Here is a 22,504-nt window from a genome sequence, read left to right as displayed (position 1 = left end):
TTTTGCCTTTTGATTCTGTCCCATTCCCTCTCTGTTCTTGCCCTCCAACATTGTTTAAATTACGATTAATGCAAGTTCAAGGACCAGCAGCTCATCTTTTCACTCGGCATTTTACAGTGTCTGGCTTTAACACTGAGTTTAACAACTTCAGACCTTAACCAGAGCTACCATTTTCCCTTGGGCAACAGGTACTGGCAATGCAGGATCCACCAGTGGTTCCAGGAATGGGGGAAGTTGGTGCTTGGGAGGGGGATCCTCTATTGATTACACGTCTGGTGGGCTGGTTTGCACCTTCGCTGTTACCTGCCCTTTTTTTCTTATTTTGTTAGGTCATATTGTGAGATTTTCCATGCTTCCCTTCTCTTCTATAACCATTTACATATCCTCTTGGTAACCATCTTTAATTTCTCTCATTATTGGTGCACTGTCAGGCTCCACATCAGATTGTCCTTTCAGGTTGTCTTGTGGTCTGTGAATCACCCAATTCCATGTCTCCATCTGAATGATGCCTTTCCCGTGGTGTTAGCAAGAGACTGTATGCTAGCATGGGTGAAGTTGCAATGGCATTGCCAGAGACTTAGGCGCTTGCCATTTTCTCCTCTTCATCCTCCTGTACAGCTTCTTGCTTTGTTCTGGAACAGGAAGAGAGGTGGGGAAGAATTTTCAAAAGATGTATATTGTCATCACAACCCGCCTATGTACAGAGTGTCTCCCACTTCTCCTTTGCCTGTATTGTGGGCCAAGTATCTTGTGAGGTCAGAGCCCAAATATCAGAATGACCTTCCCCTTGCACTGGGGACTGTCTTCTCCCACAGGAATTATGCAGATGTAATGAATTGTCTGTGATTGGCTTGTAATCATGCTCTACCCCAGCTGACAGCAGTATTTCTCACAGGATCAATGCTGGAGCCGGTTAGCAACTGGAAGTCCCACTCGGCTGCATTTCACCAAAATGATACTCTTAAGTTAAGTATAACATGAATTATATTGTGCTAAGTATGCTGCTGTGTCCACATGATGGAGCTGTTAACTGCTTTTTTTTGTGAATGTAATTACTGCTGGATAAATTCCCCTGCCAACTACACATACACTGAACATTAATACAGATCAGCCTGTACAATTTCCACAAAGGCTTTGCTAAAGCATAACCACATTTAGCTTTTTCTCACAATAATTGTGGTGCTGAATGGAACATAAATGTATCAGAAACATTTTGTGATGCATTTTGACTAGTCATTAGTAATGAGCCATTGGAACATTAGCAACCAGAATAGGCCATTCAGCCCCTTGAGCCTGCTCTGCCATTCAATTAGAATGTGGCTGAACTGCACCTCCACTCCATTATTCTGCCTTTGCTCCATATCCCTTGATATCCTTGCCTAACAAAAATATATCTATCTTAAACCTTAAAGCTCCAATTCACATCCACAGCATTCTGGGGAGAGAGTTCTAGGATTCTACCACCCTTTGTGGAAAAAATGCTTCCTGATTTTGCTCCTGAATGGCCTAGCTAATTTTAATCTCCTTATTTTCTCCATATCTATCCTATTAAATCCTTTTTAAATTTTTAAATGTCTTGATCAGATTACCCCTCAATCTTTTATACTCAAGGGAATACAGGTTTATGCAACTTGTCCTCATAATCTAGCCCTCTAAGACCCAGGATTATTTGAGTAATCTGCATTACCAGTATACCTTTTCTGAGATGTGGTGCCCAAATTTGAACTCAGTACTCCAGATGGGTTCTGACTAAAGCTGTGAACAACTGACAAGTACAACCAGCTTCCTTTGTGTGAGCAGAATTAGCTGGGAGCCGTGCAGCAACCAGTTGAAAATAAGAAAGAGTCCAGAAATTATTCATAACAGTCCACTTAACCAAGGGTACAGAAAAATGGGTGAGGATGTTATTTTTGTAAGATTAACTGTAGAAATTGTTATTAGAAATGGTATCACTTTCTACAGCAGGGAAAAGAAAATCTGTTATAAGGATAACATTGAAAGTCACAAGATAAATTTAGATGAGTGCGACCCTTTGGCTCATAGTTTAACGATCCAAAAGCTCTCTCTCAATTGCCCATCATCTAACTATATTTTGAATAAATATACAGTTTTACCTCCACTACCCTACCTGGAAGAATATTCTTTGAGGGAAGATGTTCCAGCTGACATCTGCCTAAAGTATACTTTCTCCTATACCATTGTGTTCTAGTACCTTGAAATAGTGCTCCATGTCTAACATATCTACCTTGTTTAATATCTTGTGTACTTTTCTAAGATCAACTCTCAGTTGTTGACTTTCAAGACGAAGGAGCCCGAACTTATCCAGTCTGTTGCGACCTCACTGAGACCGTTAACATTAAAACATGAGATATGAACTCCCCAGATCAATTTAAAGAATTACCCAACAAGATTTCATGTTTTAAGACTTTTATTATAACAACTAAACTAAAAATCACCATAAACTAAACAGTACGTTGTAAGTAGCTAACACTCCACATTACAGAGAAAGGTATTTTCTTCACTTATTAAAACACTTGACAACCCCACACCACATTTAAGTGTTACACAGTCCTCCTTGAAGCAAAGTGTTTGCAGCCAAAAGTCCCAAACTCCTCCCAGTTGCAATGTGTTGGATCTCTCAGACCTTCTCAAAGTCAATGTCTTCTTTCCTCACTTCTTCAGAGTACTTTCGACCTCCTCTTCTGTGAATAAGGCCATCTCTGGTGACAGTGTTGGTCGTTTCCTTCTCTGCAAACTTCAACTTTCAAATCAGGTTCAAGTCTTTGCAGCCTTTCACTGTATCAGTGTTCTCTTTCTCCCTTGAGGCTGCCACCACTGGTCGTTGTCGTCCTGTCTTTCTTACAGCCTGCAGAGTTCTCAAAGTCTGTAGAATTTATCCAGAATCAGAAGGTCAATAGCCTTTAGTTTTTTCCCATTATGCAGAGCTCACAACTCTGGCTGCAGCAGAATCACCTGGCCCTTCCTTTGTTTCCGGGTGTTAGCAATTGCGAGTCGCGTTTGCATTTTCAGAGTCACTGGCTGCTTGTTTATGGTCTGATAGTCTGGGAAAGCAAAATCCATAGTCCATCAGGTGTTATAACCTTGCATTCTCTGCTTTTCAAAATGGTCGTTGATCTGGGTTTCTTGTTGTCCTGGTAACCAAGATTCCTGTCTTGTCTTTAAGCAGAGTTGATGTGAGGTCACATGATGTCTCTGACTCTATCTTACACTACATTAAAGGTCACAGTTTATAAAACATAATCATGCTACAAAGTCCGGTGTTCATAACAAGTCCTTCCTCTGAACTCAAGTCTGAGGACTTTAGCATTAAAGATTTTAAAAATAGCTTTCTCTGCACAGCATTTTTGTGGCCAAAATGTTAGAAAATAAGCAATAGATGCAATAAATTTCACAAGCACAATTTCAGAAAAAACACAATTACAGAAGTGAACCTTGCAGAATCCAAAAGTTAGCAAATAAGACTCCTGCCCTTTGTTTTTGCATTCCTCTAACCAATTTTTCTGATATAAAACTTTGATGTTTGAGTAAGTCACTTAGGCACTTAGACTGAGAGCATTTTTAAAAATCATCAACAAGACATCATGTTTGGGTTACAATGTGTGTGACATGTAGTTTACCAAATGTTTTGAAAACTATTAAAACAGGTTCCCCTTCAAGGCATAACTCTACATTAAAAACTCTGTTGAAAAAGTTTTAGAACAAGCGATGGGCTGGTCAGGAGCATGCTATCTATCAAATGACCTATGTTCAGTTACAGATTCATCATCCAACTGATTAAACTGATGTTTAAATTTAGAATACACAGACATTGTTTGATGAATATGTAGGGATTTCAATCCCACCTGAATTTGCCATTTAGACAGAACTAAGTAAGCTTTGTTCTGAACTGTTTAAACATGGCGCTTTAATGGTGCTGAATGAATCCTGTGGCAAAATGAAACTGAGGAATGTGAGTAATTACATGGTGGTTGCAACACCTCTAACTTTAAAAGTTAATGTAATCCATACCCTAATGCATCTATTGGGAGAAGCAATCAAGATTAATGTGAATTTAAGGCACTATTGAAATTCAATCTGTCATACACAGTGCCTAGATTATCCACGATGGGAGGAAGTGGGAAGAGAAGTATCCACCACAAAGTGTAATACACTGATCTAGGAGCTTGTTATCCCTATCAGAGAAAGCCTGGAATGCTTTTTTTAAGCTCCAGAAACCTGAAGCATGAAGCTACTTTCAGGTGAATGGGAGCATCTCTGAACTGCATCTTAGTCTTGACCTTGGAATATTTAATACTGCAAGTGATACAAAGAGCAAAGAGGGAAAGTATTCTGTAGCTCAGCTTTGTGCAGACACAATTTTAAGCAAAATTCCACAAAAAGGTATGATTTTAAACAAAGCCTTTCTAATGTTTTCCCTAAAGAAATACAAATAAATTAGTTTGGATCAAATGAGCACAAAACGAAACATTCTAGTTTCGTAACCTGGCCCTTTGGATCACACTGTACCTGCTTGAATGATCCATAATTACTAGCATTATCTGGCTGGATCCAAGAACAGACTGATTTCCATAACAGCTGTCACAGAATATTGGCATTTTCTGTTATTTTAGCACTAATTATCAGAAATCTCATTTCAATTTCAGAACTCATTTTGTTATCACTGTTTCAAGCATGAGCAGAGTTTAATTGAAAAGATAATATCTGCCATCACTATTTTACCTTAAGACTGGGAACAAGAATGTACAGAGAATTTGACCTACCATGCTGTAGAACAACATTCATTTTTAATGCATTTATCATTTAAAATGCACTGTAGCTGGAAGCCTCATATCTCATTTGATGATATATCTTACTCATTTAGGAGTTCTAGCACTGTCTGCTGTTTGCCTTTAGATAGCTTTGTTATTTGGAAGCCTCGTTCCTGGACCACGCTGCAAGGTTTTATGTCATAAGGGAAAAACCCTCACTCTTTCTGTCTTGATCCTGCTGGAATTATGTTACCTAATCATGAACCAGTATTGACCATGAAAACAAAATCACTTGCATCTCAGACTTTACTGTCTTCCAAACTACAGGTAGTGTGTGGGTATTAGTCTGCAAGTAAAGGATGGGGATGGCATAAATAACTAATATGGTCCCTTCCTTCTATCATGCCATTCTTTCCAAGCAGAGAGTAGAACCAGCATCAATTGTGGACAGCACAACAACCCATTATGTCCTGCTGTCTTGGCCAAAAGGAACAAACCAACTTTATATAAAAATATAAGTTAAAAACAAAACATTTTAAAAAATCGACGACTTAATGCAATAGTTTGTGTTGAGTTACGGGCAATTTTAACAAGCACTCCTGGAGGGAAACTGACGGTGTTGGATCGGTTAGCTGTTTCTACACCCCACGTGAGCTTAGGCTCCATTGACTTTAATGGAGATAAAATAGGATAGGGCATGAAACAAGCAGCAGATCCGATCCTGCAATTTTCTCATTGGGTGGATTAGTTAAGATTACTCCATCTAACCCATCAAAGAACAACAGAAATGTGTGTTTTTTCTGATTTAAAAACAAGGTCGTTTCTAAAAATTTTTTTCAAGCAAAAATGTTAGAGATGATAGTACATTTATGATCTCTCACTGGATTTTGGCAGATCTAATTAAATTAATCTATCAAGAGAATTTAGTGGTAAATGTATCAAACAACAACTTGCATTTATGTAGTGGTTTTAACGTGGTAAAACGGATGCATGGTTGGAAGTTCATCTCGGGGTCAAATAAGACACCAAGGTTGCTAACAGCCTGGTTAAGCCTCTGATGGTTGCCAGGGAGAGGGATAGTCGGTGGCTAGGGAATGGAATTTGTGAATATAAAGGGCCGGATTTTCAAAGTGGAGGTGGGAAACAAGAGCATGGCCTGGCTTTTGGTCTGAAACCTGCCACCTCTGGGTAGCTGATTTGGATTGCACTTTTCAAGTGAGAAAGCTTTTAGTTGGTCTGGAAAAGGGTTTCCTCTTAGAGCTAGTGGGATTGCAAATTGCAGTGGGTCACATTAAGTGTGGGCTCATGTAGACTTCCACTCCATCACTGAGGCTGTTGGTTGTCCTGAGGAAGAGATCTGCCTTCCACAGCACCAGAGGGAGGCGAGATGTCACCAGAGAGCTGGAGGCCAGCACTAGGAGCAGGGCAGACACTCGCTTCATCAGTGCCCACCTAGTTGTAATGCTGCAAGCCATGAAAGAGAGCAGGGAGGTCCTCTTCCCAGAGGGTGGCAGGAGGAGGCTACCTCACCCTGCAGCAAGGGCACCTCTCTGTTCTGTGTTATCACCCTCTGCCTGCTCTTCCTCCTTCTCTCTCATCTCCAATTGCTGCCCAGAACAGCTGTCTCCTTCCGGGGACTCACTGTCCTCAAGGTCAACATCTCTGGAGGGCCATGTTATGGAGAGCGCAGCTGACACCACAATGGCTGAGACCCTGGCAGGAGGGCATTGGAGGGTGCCAACCAACCAATCCAGGCACTGGAATTGCATCTTCAGAAATCTGATGACCTGCTCAATGGTTGGCCTGCAGAGCAGGTGGCATTGGTTGTTTAGCCTCTGTGCCTCTGTCTGGGGCTCCCGTACAGATGTCAGTAGCCATCTCTTCAAGGGAGTTCCTTTGTCCCCTTTGAGCCAGCCATGCACTTTGGGGCATGGAGTGAAGGACCAAGGCAGCTTGGACTGGCAGAGGATGAAGAAGTCATGGCAGCTGCCAGGAAAGCAAGTGCAAACATGGAGGAAGCTCTTGTTATGTAGCGGACCATTTGGACGTTGTGGGAGTGGAAACACTTCCTGTTGCAGGATCTCATAGGATCGTAAGAAACAGGAGCAGGAGTAGGTCATTTGGCCCCTCGAGCCTGCTCTGCCATTCAATAAGATCATGGCTGATCTGACTGTGGCCTTAACTCTACTTTCCTGCCTGCTCTTCATAACCCTTGACTCCCTAGTAGATCAAAAATCTGTTGAACTTAGCATTGAATATATGCAATGACCCAGCCTCCACTGCTCTCTGGGGAAGAGAATTCCAAAGATTAATGACCATCTGAAAAGGGATATCCCTTATTTTGAAATTGTGCCCCCTAAGTTTTAGATTCCCCCAAGAGGGGAAACTTCCTGTCAGCATCTACTCTGCCCACCCCCCCTCAGAATCTTATATGTTTCAATAAGATCACCTCTCATTCTTCTAAACTCCAATGAGTATAGCCCAACATGCTCAACCTTTCCTCATAAGACAACCCCTTCATCCCAGGAATCAGCCTAGTGAACCTTCTCTGAACTGCTTCCAATACAAATATATCTCTCCTTTAATACTGCAAGCAGTATTCTAGTTGCGGTCTCACCAATGCCCTGTACAGTTGTAACAAGACTTCCCTACTTTTATACTCCATCCACCTTGCCATAAATGCCAACATTCCAACTGCCTTCCTAGTTACTTGCTGTACTTGCATGCTAACTTTTCATGATTCATGTACAAGGACACTCAGATTCCTCTGCACCGCAGAATTCTGTAGTCTCTTTCCAAGTAAATAATATTCATCTTTTTGGTTTTTACTGCCAAAGTGGACAACCTCGCATTATACTCTATCTGCCAAATTTTTGTCCACTCACATAATCGATCTATATGTCTTTGCAGACACCTTGTCTTACACACAACTTGCTTTCCTACCTATGTTTATATTGTCTGCAAATTTGGCTACAATATACTCCGGTCCCTTCGCCCAAGTCATTAATATAGATTGTAAATAGTTGAGGTCCCAGCATTGATCCCTGTGGCACTCCACTAGCTCTTTTGCCAAACTGAAATGCCCCATTTATCCTGACTCTCTGTTTCCTGTTAGTGAGCCAATCCTCTATCCTATTACCCCTAACACCATAGCCGGAATTTTATGTAGGGTGGGAAGCCTCACCTACTGGCCCAAAGGTCAAGGGTGAGCCGGGCCTGGGAGTACGCCAGGAGTTTACGCTCCCCAGACCCTTAATTGGGCTAGGGGCTGAAGCAGGAAGTCCCACCTAATGGAGCTGCCGGCCAATCAGCGGGCTGGCATCTCTCAGTGCCAGCAGGAGTGGTGGCCACTGCTGGGACTGCACCCAGCCAGCAACAGGATCGTTGACGTTGGCACCGGAAGAGAGGTACATTTTGGGGCCATGCCGGGGACAATCAGCCAGTCCCCGGCGAGGCATGGGTGGTCAGTTGGGGGAGTGGGGTGGAGTATTGAGCAATATTGGGTGCCCAGTCAGGAGGTCCCCCCCCCCCTCCAGCATGCAAGGAGTCCGCCAGGTTTTACCTAGTAGCATTCTGGAGGCCTGAGGTGTCCTCAGGCCACTGGTGAAATGGCAGCGGGAGAAGGCCCTTAAGTGGCAGTTAATTGGCTCTGGGGTGCGGGGGGAGCGTAAAATTCTGGACCATGAGCTCTTGTGTGGTACCTTATTGAATGCCTTTTGGAAATCCAAATACACTACATCTACTGGTTCCCCTTTATCCACCGTGCTTGTTACATCCTCAAAGAACTCGAATAAATTTGCCAACATGATTTCGCTCTCATAAAACCATGTTGACTCTGCCCGATTGCATTATGATTTTCTAAATGTCCTGCTGCTACTTCTTTACTAATGGATTCTAGAATTTCCCAATGACCTATGTTAAACTAACTGGCCTATAGTTTCCTGCTTTCTTTCTCCCTCCATTCTTGAATAGAGATGTTACATTTGTGGTTTTCCAATCCTTTCCAGAATCTAGAGAATTTTGGAGGATTACAACCAGTGCATCCACTATCTCGGCAGCCCTTTTAAGACTCTAGGATGCAGGCCAGCAGATGCAGGGGACCTGTTAGCCTTTAGTTCCATTGGTTTTCCTAGTACTTTTCTCTAGTGATAGTGATTGTTTTAAGTTCCTTCCTTCCTTTTGCCTCTTGATTTACTACTCTTCGTGGGATGCTTTTTGTGTCTTCTGCTGTGAAAACAGTTACAAAATACTTGTTCCAACTCTCTGCTATTTCCTTGTTTCCCACTATTAAATCCCCAGTCTCATCCTCTAAGCGACCAATACTTACTTTAGCTACTCTCTTCCTTTTTATATATTTGTAGAAGCTTTTACTGTCTGTTTTTATATTTCTTGCTAGTTTACTCTCATACTCTGATTTCTTCCTCTTTATTTTTAGTCACCTTCTGCTGGTTTCTAAAATTTTCCCAATCTTCTGGCCTACCAGTAATCTTTGCAGCATTTTGTACCTTTTTTTTTCAATGTGATACCATCATTAACTCCCTTAGTTAGCCAGAAATGGTTCATCCTTCTCATAGAGTCTTTCTTTCTCAACGGAATATGTCTTTGTTAGAGCTATGAAATATCTCCTTTAAATGTCTGCCACTGCTTCTCTATGTCTTACCTTTTAACTTATTTTGCAATCCATTTTAGCCAACTCTGTCTTCATACCTTTAGAATTGCCTTTATTTAAATTTAAGACACTAGTTTCAGACCCAAATTTCTCACCCTCAAACTGAATGTGGAATTCTATCATGTTATGATCACCCTTGTCTGGAGGATCCTTTACTATGAGATAATTTATTAATCCTGTCTCATTATACATTATCAGGTCTAAAATAGCCTGCTCCTGGGTTGGTTCCAGAATGTATTATTCTAAGAAACTGCCCCTCATAGAGTCTATGAACTCACCTCCAGGCAACCTTTGCCAATTTGATTAGTCCAATCTATATGAAGATTAAAATCATCCACAATTATTGCAGTAAATCTCCTACAAGCCCCCATTATTTCTTGATTTATACTCTGTCCTACAGTGTAGCTACTGTAAGGGGGCCCATAAAGTACACCCACCAGTGACTTCTTTCCTTTGCTATTTCTTACCTCCACCCAAACTGATTCTACATCTTGATCTTCCAAGCCAAGATCATTTTTCACGACTGTACTGATCTCATCCTTTATTAACAGAGCTACCCCACCTCCTTTTCCTTCTCACTGGCCAGTCACTGGATGCCTTGATGGTCACATGGGTACAATTGATGATGCCCTGCACCTGAACAAATCCATTGATGGTGTCAAAACTCAATACCTTCAGTACCAGCGCAGACCCATCTGTATCAAAGTGGATATAGTCTCTGCCCTGCTGAAAAGGGCATCCACGACCTGCATGATGGCCTAATGAGATACCTACTGCAAGATACCACCCAAGTCCACAGCTAATCCCTGGAACGACCCAGTTGCATTGAAGTTTGGGGCGACAGAGACCTAGGAGACTGCTATGGGGACTGTGAGGCCCTTGTGGGGCTCTGCCATTTGCAGGGAGCTGACTCTTGGGATGTGCACCCAATGTTTTGGGTAGCATCTTCCTTCCCTTGTAGCCCCCATTGTGCTCCTCTGGCCTCCAGCTGTCTAGGAGATTGCACCTGCTGCAGATCATCCTGGCTGCTCAGTCCAATGTCAGAGTCACCTCCTCTCATCTGACCTCCTTCAACTGGGTCTTGAACACTCACCAGGCCTTACCATGCCAACCTCAGGTGCTACATTTATGTCAGTTGACTCATTTCCCTGTACAGTTACATGCCACTCTTCAGTTTAACATTTAACTCTTCCGGTTTCAACAACATCCACATGGATAAGCTAAGCTTTATTTGCTGCCTCTGCTTTAAATTAAATAGCCATTTCCATTACCCTCATCTCCCTCCACAATGCTCACTTCCTCAGAACCCAGCCATGCTCCCCGTGCCCTCCCCCCCCCCCCCCCCCCCCCCCCCCACCATGGCTTTTTCTTCATTCCCAGCCTTTAAAAATAGCTTCCTGACTAGACTGTTAATCAGCTCTTTAATGAGCTCAGCAGGCAATTAATTGGACATGGTCACCCGACCCGTTCCTTCCCTGCCAGGTGAAGTTTAAAAATAGCATTGCAGTCCAGAGGCGGCAGGACCCAATGCCGACCTCCAAGAACACGATCTTCAAATTGTCTCACTGCCATCCTCACTCTTAGCGGGAATTGAAAATCCAGCCTAAAGTGTCAGGATGCCATTGTAGTTTTCTTGAGAAACAGGTAACTGATTTTTATTCAAGTTTTCCTTTACATTTCAAACAAAGTCTATTTTCTATTTAATCAGCATGAGTAAGTAGCCTAATATGCAACATTGATTAACATTACCTTTAATGGAGTAGCAATTATAATCAAATTTTATAAAAACATGATTACCACATCTGAGCAATAGCTTACTTTCTAATTACACAATTTACAGAGAACTTATTTTTCTTGAGTGATAAATAAAAATTCAAAAGAAGTATTCATTTATGAGCCGACCATAATTTTTCACCATCTATACTTTACAAAGACAAAGTGATAAAAATCCAAAAAAAATGCTTTGGTACACTAATATAAAAGGGACATTAATTTAGCACAACATCCTTTCAAAGTAAATAAAACTGTGTAAACTTGTGTAATGTTTCAGATGAAATTATTTAGAATAGCTTATGGATTGACTTCTGATTTCATTTTGGAGCTCGAATGATAGTTTTACCTTCGAATATGACCAAGACTTAAATATTATCATAACCAATAACAACTTACAATTTGAGTGCCATTAATGTAGCAAAATGTCTGAAGGCGCTTAACGGATACAGAGCAGGTTTGGACACTACAAACAGGAAATTAAAGGAGGTAACTGAAAGAAAGGTTCAATATTCATGTTCTGAGGAAGCTTTTCAAAGTGTGGAGCAATAGAGCAAGCTGAAAGTGTTTAGAAGGAGAATTCCAGAGCGTAAGGACATGATGACAGAAGGGTCTTGCACTGGTGCTGGAATGGTAGGTAAATAATTGTCCAGAGTCTGAGAAGCAGAGAGGTTGAGCTAGACTGTAGGCTTGCAGGAGTTTGTAGAGGGAAGGTGGAGCAAGAGAATAGGAAGATCTGTAAACAATGTTGAGGATCTTGAATTCAGTGTGCTGGTGGCAGGATACAGGGGTAATCATTTGAATAGGTTTTGGTGTAGAATAGGAAGTGGGCAACAACATTCTGTATAAGTCAATTTTGTTTTGGGAGGCTAAGGAAAATGTCACTAATGCTTGTGATGGACTCCTCCAAACTCATGCAAAGTGTGCTTGAAATACCTGCCAGTAAATTGCACATTATCTGCGACTGCTCAAGAAGTATCCTCCTAGGGTACAGCAACTGTTTCCAGCTCAACTGAGTTTGGAGCATACTGCGCCCTTCAAAATTGACTCTCCACTGCTGACCCTTACTCCATCATCTGCTCATGCTCGCTTGTGAAGTGCAAGTCATCGTGTGAAAACCCAACTATTGCTCGAACTAGTTTCATGGAAGTGCGAGTATGTGTGCTGATGGATGGTCTTCGTAAATCCTGTAATGGTGCACACTCTGAGCGACTGACTGCCTCTGAGGAGTTGTCATCATCATAGCAACCTGGACCACATCCTACTGGATACATGAAGGTCCTTTTGGAGATGCAAGACATAAAACAGTACTGTAAAGGTAAGAATGCTTGATATCATTATGCACTAGATCATATTTCAGTGATTATCGCCATCAAGTCAGTATGCCTGAGTGTTCTATGCCATGTGGCTGCCTGTTACTTAATTTTGTCATCAGGTAACTGACAAGCCCCCCATCTCCGACAGCCATGCACAACAAATCTCTGCTGATCTCCAGTGCCGCCACTTCTGCATAATTGAGAGATAGCTGGAGGGTAACACTTGGTTCTCAAAAGCCTGAATTTTGAAAGCTCGCCGCCGTAATCAGCGGCGAGCTTCAAGAACAGCGTAGCGCACACGTGAGGTTTGTACCATGGAGCTGCCGCGATATTTAGCGTGGCCGTTCATTAACATGGAGGGGGCAGAACGACCGCCCCTGATGATGTAGAGGGGACAGGCACTCTGTCCCAAGCAATGGCATCTGGCGCCACTGCCATTTTTAAAGAGCTTGAAGCCCTTCAGTTCAATTTAAATGTTTCAAGGTGAAGGTTGGAAAAAAAAATTAAACATTTTTATTGCCAGTTTCAATCTTCCTCCCACCCGCCAATTACTAATCAATCTATCAATAGCCCTCTCAACCCCGAAAAATTTAAATCTCAATCCCGACCTTACCCCCAGAACTTTTCCCACTTTGACCTTGAATTCCTTCTCACCATCCCCTCCACCAATCGCATTAGTTCTTGCCATTTTCTAGCCACCTCCCACCCTGAAAACTTCACTCCCCACCAGTGTCCCGCCTTGGATCTCCAAATGGACGTCCGAAGGAGTGGAACTTCCAGCAACTGGCCAGAATATCGGAGCAGTACGGCCAACGGGACGAGGTAAGTGATTGATTCCTTTATTAACATAAATTAACAGATTTTAATTAGGTCCCCATCGCCGAGCGATGGGGAGGCCCCACCCAGGCCTTGCTGCCGCCGGTAATATAGGGCAGGGCCTTCCCGGTGTTGAGGCCCATACCGGGCCGGTATTTTCCATGCCCCCACCCTCCCCCCCCCACCCCCCCACCACCCTACCACGACCCCTGACGTTGGGGGCCTGGTAAAATATCAGCCAATGGAGTCATTTATGGCACAGAAGGAGGCCATTTGGCTCATCGAGTCCATGCCAGCTCTCCACAGAGCAATCCAGTCAGTCCCACTCCCCCGCTCGATCCCGGTAGCCCTGCAAGTCTATTTCCTTCAAGTGGCCTTCAAATTTCCTTTTGAAGTCATTGATTATCTCCACTTCCATCACCCTTGTAGGCAGCAAGTTCTAGGTCATTACCACCTGCTGCGTAAAAATGTTCTTCCTCATATTCCCCCTGCATCTCTTTCCCAAAACCTTCAATCTGTGTCCCCTAGTCCTTTTACCATCAGTTAATGGGAACAGTTTTTCCTTGGCTAACTTATCTAAACCTGTCATAATCTTGTACACAGCTATTAAATTTCCCCTCAATCTCCTTTGTTCTAAGGAGAACAGCCCCAGATTTTCCAACCTAACTTTGTAACTAAATTCCCCCATCTCTGGAACCAGTCTGAGAAATCTCCTCTGCACCCTCTCAAGACCCTCACATCCTTCCTAAAGTGTGGTGACCAGAACTAGATACAGTACTCTAGTTGGGGCCTAACCAGAGCTTTATAAAGGTTCAGCGTAATTTCCCTGCTTTTGTACTCAATGTCTGTATTTACGAAGCTGAAGATCCTATATGCTTTACTAACCACTCTCACAATATGTCCTGCCACCTTCAAACATTGAGGCACATGCACCCCAGGTCCTTTTCCTGCACAGTCTTTAGAACAGTGACACTCTCTTGTGTTCTCTGCTCTCTGCTCCTGCAAAGAACGAGAAAAGAGACCCGTGAAAGAGAAATGGCAAGTGTTCATCTGATGGATGGAGAGCATTTGTTGAAGATGACTATGAGGGATGGGTAGAATATTAAACCACTGACACAAGTGCTGCACCTACCTTTTAAGTTTCCCATATGCTATTGCCCCCACCCCCACCCCCACCCCCACTTCCGCTAGCAGTATGTATGCACATTAAACTACATCCTGATGTTTTGGTCGTTCAGTTTTAGACAGCTAAAGCTACGATTTGCAGGTCTATGATATGCCAAACTTTAACTTCTGAGAGCCAAAACAACCCAGAAAGCCTGGAAATTCGGCTCTGGATTCATTTCAGTTTCAGATAAATTGTAGTGGCCTGAAACAAAAACTGACAAATTAACCTGAAAATGAAATACAATTTATGGGAGCATATAAAATAACTCAGAGGACCAGCAGCACTTCCTGGCTGATGAAACCGATTGACTGATGCTTTGCAACACAGCCTTTGCCATGTCATAATCGCTATGTAATTCTCCTCCTGTTGCAAAAATATGTTGAAAATTGCCATCAGATTTTGTGCACTTAAGTTGTCTAAAGAAGCATGCAGAGGTAGCCATTGATCTCCTAGTTCCTTGTAATGCTAAAAGCAAGATATCAAGGTATAAAGAACCTAGGGAGCAATTATTGGCTGGAAATGAATTTTTGCAAGGAAGAAATGCCACTGAAGTCAGTTTCAGATTGGATGAAAAGGTTACCAATTTAACTAAAGCAAAAGTGTTGGAAAAAAAGGCATAGTGAGCAAAACATCAGGATTGGGAAAAAAAAGAAATGGAATTCAAATATTTTATCCCAGGATTGATCTCCTTGATCTCTATCTATTTAAGTGGCCTTTGCTAATCCGCTGCTGAATTTCCTGGTGTGTGTGAATAGCATTCAAGTTCCTCATTGAATAAACAATGACTTACTTGAAGCTTCATGAAAGAAATGAAGAGAGAATAAGATTTTAAAAAATTATGGAAACACTTGGTTGAAAACTAGAATGGCTGGTTGAATGATATGATGGTTAGGATACTGTTTATAGATCCAGGTTCAAACCCCAGTGGGATGAGTGAGAGAATAGTTTAGGTCCGACTTTTTTTGTGTGGTGCTTTCATGTGGTACTTATTTTGATGTGATTTCTTTGATATTCTTTCTGAATTTGCTGAAACCAGAATGTGCTACTTTGTAATAATTTCATCAGATTTTATTTCCATTCATGCCATTTAGTTAAAAAAAAAATGAAACCTGATTAAAACAAAATGCAATGGGGTAGAAAGTGAACCTTATCCTTGTTTTTTTGGGTAAAATGGGCACAACGAGGCTCAGTTGTGGGGGTCAATGTCCTGCGCTTCAGGGATGCCTGAAAAATGTCTGATCCAAAATTGGGTCCCTGCATGGCCTCACCCCTCCTTATCTCTGTCACCTCCAGCACTGCAACCCTCTGAGATATCATCGCTCTTCCAATTCTGGCCTCTTGCACATCCCTGATTTTCATTGTTCCACTATTAACAGCTGAGTCTTCAGGTGCCTCGGCCCTAAGCTCTGGAGTTCCATACCTAAACATTTCTGTCTCCCTTTCCTCCTTAAAACCTACCTCTTTGACCAAGCCTTTACTCACCTGTCCTAATTTCTTCTATGTGGTTCAGTGTCAAATTTTGTTTGATAATGCACCTGTGAAGTGCTTTGGTGCATTTTACTGTGCTAAAGATGCTGTATAAATGTGAATTGTTGTTGCAAACTGCCTGTCCTCATGGATCTGGAAGTTGCACATGTCCTACAACAGCATTCTGCCATTTTCAACTCTTTTATCACTTCCATCTAATATCACTTTCTTTTTAAAAGATTACATGATCGCCTGTTGTCACCTTGTGATTTTTTTTTGTGTGAAATTTTCAAGTATGTTCACACCTATCAGTACATTATAGTCACAATAGTTGGATATAAGTGTTGGAATCTCTCTGAAAAAGGCAACATCGAAAACACTGAAGCTGCAATTGCAAAAAGAAAACAACTGACATCTTGGCATGATTTAATTTTATTTCAAAATGTTCTTCTCGAATACTTGTTTAAGAAAAAGTATCATTGAATTAAAAGTGTCAGTCTGGTTAACAGAGAATGAATAAAATATATGGACTAGATATACCTTGCTGGATGAATACTTCAATTATCGTATAAGCATACAATAGGACAATGGGATACATTTTCTAGCTGATAGTTAATGTGCTCAACCATTGCATATCAAGCAACTGAATAGAAAAAAATAAGATTCCAGTTGGCACAAATCAATGTGAGTCATTCCAGTATTAACAGACAATTCTTCAGCAGACGCCTCCTTTTCTATTGAACTGAGTAGTAAATGGTCAACTGGGAGTGTGCTTCATTTGTGTCACAAATTGAAGCACAACTGGAAATTCTTCAAGGATTTCAATGTCACTTTCAGCTGTCTTTGCTAACGACATGGAGAATTAATTGAAAATAGCTGCAACAATGTTGTATAACTTGTGCTTATGTATTGCTGCTGGTTAACCAAAATCACATTATTGCTAAAGTCTATGAAAGAAAGAATACAAGTTAAATAAATATATAAGTGAACGCACAAATACGTACATACCTGTTAATTTTTCTCATCCTATTCTACTATTTGATTAATTGGAATGAGTAAAGAGAACATCATCTTCACCATGGTAGTGTTCTCCTCAAGAGAGTTCTTTTGTAGTTCTAAATTATAACTAGTGATTGTTACGGATCTTTAGAAAAAGACAAAATGATCCAGAAATTTGGCTGTGCAGCAGTCATTTTTTGGGCCATGAACAGGTTCTGATATTGTAGGCAGGAAGCACATTATGAACCAGAAGTGACACCCACAATATTGCTGAAGGCCAATTTCACCCCTCCCCCACAACATTGCTGATTTGTGAATTAATCAACTGCTGGCAGCGTAGGAGGAGGTATACTCTGTATGTCGTAGGTAGCTAAGAGAGCTGACTTAAAAGACAATCGAATCATAGAAAGTTAAGGCACAGAAAGAGGCCACTTGGCCCATCGTGTCTGTGCCAGCCAAAAAATGATCCACCCATTCTAATCCCACCTTCCAACATTTGGTCCGTGGCCCTGCAGATTACGACACTTGAGGTGCATATTCAAATTCCTTTTGAATGAGTTGAGTGTTTCTGCCTCAACTACCTTTTCAGGCAGTGAGTTCCAGACCGCCCCCCCCCCCCCCCCCCACCCCCACCCTCTTGGTGAAAAATGTTTCTCCTCATCTCCCCTCTAATTTTTCTACCAATCACTTGAAATCTATGCCCCCTAGTCACTGACCTCTCTGCTAATGTGATTAGGCCCTTCACCTCCACTCTATCCAGGCCCCTCAAAATTTTGTATATTTCAATCAGATCTCCCCTTAGCCTTCTCTGTTCCAAGGAGAACAACCCCAGCCTATCCAATCTTTCTTCATAGCTGCATTTTTCCAGTCCTGGCAACATCCTCATAAATCTCCTCTGTCCCCTCTCTAGTGCAATTATATCCTTTCCGTAATGACATGACCAGAACTGGACACAGTACTCAAGTTGTGGCCTAACCAATGGAGTTATACAGTTCCAGCATATCTTCCCTGCTCTTTTATTCTATACCTCGGCTAATAAAGGAAAGGATTCCATATGCCTTCTTAATCACCTTATCAACCTGTCCTGCTACCTTCAGGGATCTGTGGACATTCACTCCAAGGTTCCACACTGCCTCTATACTTCGCAGTATTTTTCCATTAATCATGTATTCCTTTGCCTTGTTTGACCTCCCCAAATGCATCATCTCACACTTCTCCGGGTTGAATTTCATTCTCCACTATTCTGCCCATCTGACCTGTCCATCAATACCTTCCTTCAGCCTATCGCTCTCCTCCTCACTATCTACAAACACAGCCAGTTTTTGTGTCGTCTGCAAACTTCTTGATCATGCCTCCTACATTTATGTCCAAATTGTTAATATATACCACAAAAAGCAGGGGACCCAGTACTAAACCCTACGGAACACCACTGGAAACAGCCCTCCAGTCAAAAAAACGCCCGTCAACAATTATCCTCCTGTTTCCTGCCACTGAGCCAATTTTGTATCCACAATGCTGCATTTTCCTGGATCCCGTGGGATTTTATTTTATTTTTTAACCAGTCTGCCATGTGGGCCTTGCTAAAATCGATATAGACCACATCAACTGCACTACCCACATCTATCTTCCTTGTTACTTCAAAACAATTTGACCAAGTTGGTCAAACAAGATCTTCCCTTAACTAATCTATGCTGACTTCCTTGATAACCTATGCCTTTAAGTGACAGTTTATCCCCTGTCTCTCAGAATAGATTCCAATGATTATATACTGAATCGTGGTCCTTAAGGTTCAACACTTTGCTTCTTCAGTCAGCTATCTCAGCCTTGGATTCTGTGTTCTTTGCATCCAGAAAAATAGGACAATCAGTTGTTTTCATTGTGTTAAAAATAGTCACATTAGTTTTTCTAATGTTCTCTCATTTTTTTGAAGGCATATTCCAAAAATATAATGGTATCACGAAATATTGCCTGGTTAAGACTTCACTTCTTAACAATGGAAAACTGAGTTACAGGTATGAAAGAGAGACTTACTTTGTGGAGAATCTGCTTTATCTACAAGTGAATCCTTTGTGTCTCCAATCACAAAAGTTTATATAAATATACTCATGGTTGATGTAAATGAATGAATAAAGTTTCTAAATGCTGGTAAGCCACATTGTAACAAATACCATTCCAAATACTAAATTAATGTTTCGCTCACAGAATTTGACATTGAAGAAGTCTCAGTTCATAAGTGATTCCAATTGCTGCCCAGTATAATCATCTATTAAACTTTCTAAACTGGCTGCAGATCCATGAACAAGTAGTCCAGTTTGAATTGTGTTTCTCTATCACCTTCAGAGGTCATTTTTTTTTCTGCAATGCCTTCAGTGCAAGTGATCATCATTTGTGAGCTTCATTGATATTTTGTTAAATATTTTTCTAAGATTACATAATTTATATTTCCTTAATATTTTAAATAATAATTGATCTGTGGATGCAGTTTCTCTATAGCTATTGGCCTCTGGTGTTCCAGTGTATGATGTACAGCTGGCAGAATTATTCTGCTGATTGCACTTCAGGTTGAGTGAGGAAAATGATGTTCTGTGCATGGTGCAAAGCTCTACTCCCACCCCTCCCCAAACTCCGATAACACATTTTTATGATTATCAAAAAAGGCAGATGTTCCTGCCCACTCCTGATATCAAAATAGCTGAAAAAATAGGTTTCCGGTGGATTACCTGGTGATATTAAAATGCATCTATGGACCAGGCTTGAATTAAATCATGCATGGCCTGAAGACAAATAAGTGAAGAATAGAAAACAACAGATACTTGGTAGAGGAGTGATGTTGCGGTGGTGGGAGTGGGTGGGGTACCGAGGAAGATGTTCTAGGGATTAGTGTTGGTATTCTTACTCTTGCTAATTTACGTAAGCAACATTGATTCAATACAAATTGCAGATGGTACCAAACTAGGAAACATAGGAACATAGGAGCAGGAGTAGGCCATTCAGCCCATCGAGCCTGCCCCGCCACTCAATATGATCATGGCTGATCATCCACTTCAATGCCTTTGTCCTACACTATCCTCATATCCCCTTATGTCATTTGTATGTAGACATCTGTCAATCTGTGCTTTAAACATACTGAATGACTGAGCTTCCACAGCCCTCTGGGGTAGAGAATTCCAAAGATTCACAATCCTCTGAGTAAAGAAATTTTTCCTCATCTCTGTCCTCAGTGGCTTCCCCCTTATTTTGAAATTGTGTCCCTTGGTTTTAGACCCCCCCCCCCCCCCCCCAACCAGGGGAAACATCTTAGCTGCATCTACCCTGCCTGTCTATCCTTTTAAGTATTTTGTAGGTTTCAGTGAGATCACCTCTCATTCTTCAAAACACTAGAGAATACAGAATAGAGAAAGGCAGTGAAACTGCAGAAGGCAATTCAAAAATTAAATAATGAGTTGGACAAAATATGTAAGTGGACAGAACAATATCATATGAAATTTAATACAGGCAAATGGAAGGTACTGCATACAGCAAAAAATATGGTAAACACACACATTCCATGCCTGGCCCGAGACCGATCTGAAATTGTGTCATTGGTTTCAAATACATCTTCAGGGGAAACTGTTTGTGCCTATTCGACTGCCACAACCAGCTTGTCCCATGAGAAACATTTAAGTTTTTTGTTAAATTTGGAAAATTTGCCTTTAGTTTCCAGCCGCATGGGCCACTGAAGAATCCTAAGCAGATTCATTGGGAGCAAATCTTGTCAGGGTTCCTGAACAGGCATTGGGTTCATCATTAACATACATAAAGGACCTGTTAAGCACAGCCTGGGAGAAATTAAGATCTACTTTTTCTCTTTAATTTTCATGATCATCTCTTTGTCTGTTAAGCAGAGGTTAAATGACATTCACAGCCTTACATTATATGTATCTAGATGAGTCATAATGCTTTTAATGGGGTACACTTATATTTATTTATGTTTTATGTTTGAATGAGTCATGGTGATATGCAGGGGTCACTTAGCATTCCTTAACACACACAGATGGAGACAGCTATATCAATACTTGCAAACAGTTAAATGGTACCTGACATAGGCATGATTTGGTTGGCTGTTTAATGGGTACCTGCAGCATAAATAAGTAGAAGATTGGATTGGGCATCATGACAACTGGGCACAAATAGTGTATTAGTAGTTATTGGTTTGTTGGGAGCAATAATTCTCTGATGACCTCTCTACTAATTTTCCTGGAATGGGAGAGCTGGAGGGAATCCATTGATGGGGCTTTGGAGGCATGGGGTGATGGTGGTGTACTGGTAATGTCAGTGAACTAGTAATTAAGAAGCCCAGGCTAATGCTTTGTGGACATGGGTTCAAATCCCACCATGGCAGCTGGTGGAATTTAAATTCAATTAATAAATTCAGTTAATAAAACTCTGAAATTTAAAGCTATCCTCAGTAATGGTGCCATGAAACTATCATTATTGTTGTAAAAACCCATCTGGTTCATTAATATCCTTTCAGGGAAGGAAATATGCCATCCTTACCTGGTCTGGCCTACGTGTGACTCCAGACCCACAGCAATGTGATGGACTCTTAACTGCCCTCTGAAATGGCCTGGAAGCCACTCAGTTGTCAAAGGCAATTAGGGATGGACAGTAAATGCTGGCCTTGCCAGTGATGCCCACATCCTATGAAGAATTTTAAAAAAGTAAATTGGGTAGATTCACAGAAAGGGTCCATAATATTTTGGTGCTTTCTTAGCTCTGGGCACAGCCCATGCATTACATCTTCATACTGGTATTTGTCACAACAGACTTGGATTCCCTTGCCACCATGGATATGGCAGAGTCGAACCATTATGTCATGGTGGTCTATTTCTATTCGACCAAGGTCCATGCTTCTTTCTTGAGCAGTTGCATTTTCTATACTAATTGTAAATCAAGAAGATTTCACTGGTGATTGATTAAGGCAGCTCTAGTATGAACAGGAAAGACCCATATTTCTGTTATGACCAGGTGAGAAAGAGGTCTAGGGTTCCCTTTCGGCCTTCACCTGGTCTTACTGTAACAGGGTTTAATTTTAAACACACTGTTTTTAGTTTCTCCTTGGTGAATCCTTGTTCACCGCTTTACAATTATAAGGCAAAGAAATTAGCACAAACAGGCTTTCTTTGGTTTAAAGAAGAAAAGTGAAATTTTATTAAACTTAAACTCTAATTTGGTTAACGACTATGGATACACAATGTGCCCACGGTAGCATACATACGTGATACACACATGCAGATAGGGACAGAGAAGAGCAGAAGAAATAAAGGGGAAAAGTTTGAGGCAATAGCTGAAGAGTTTTTGTTAAGGGTCTTCGAGCTCCCTGTAGAGTCCTTGCTTGTGGGTAGATCTTGCTTTTCACTGGGACCCAGTATTCTTCTTAAACCTTGTTCACTGTAGGAGACTTTTCTCTCTTGGGGTTCATGTGTCTTCAATGGATTCAGAAGCTGGTGAGAAAGAGATGGAAGCAGGCAGACTGACAGGAGGTCTTCAG

Source organism: Heterodontus francisci, chromosome 25, assembly GCF_036365525.1.
Source record: "Heterodontus francisci isolate sHetFra1 chromosome 25, sHetFra1.hap1, whole genome shotgun sequence".
Classification (NCBI taxonomy): domain Eukaryota; kingdom Metazoa; phylum Chordata; class Chondrichthyes; order Heterodontiformes; family Heterodontidae; genus Heterodontus; species Heterodontus francisci.
Note: the sequence above shows the minus strand (reverse complement) of the source record.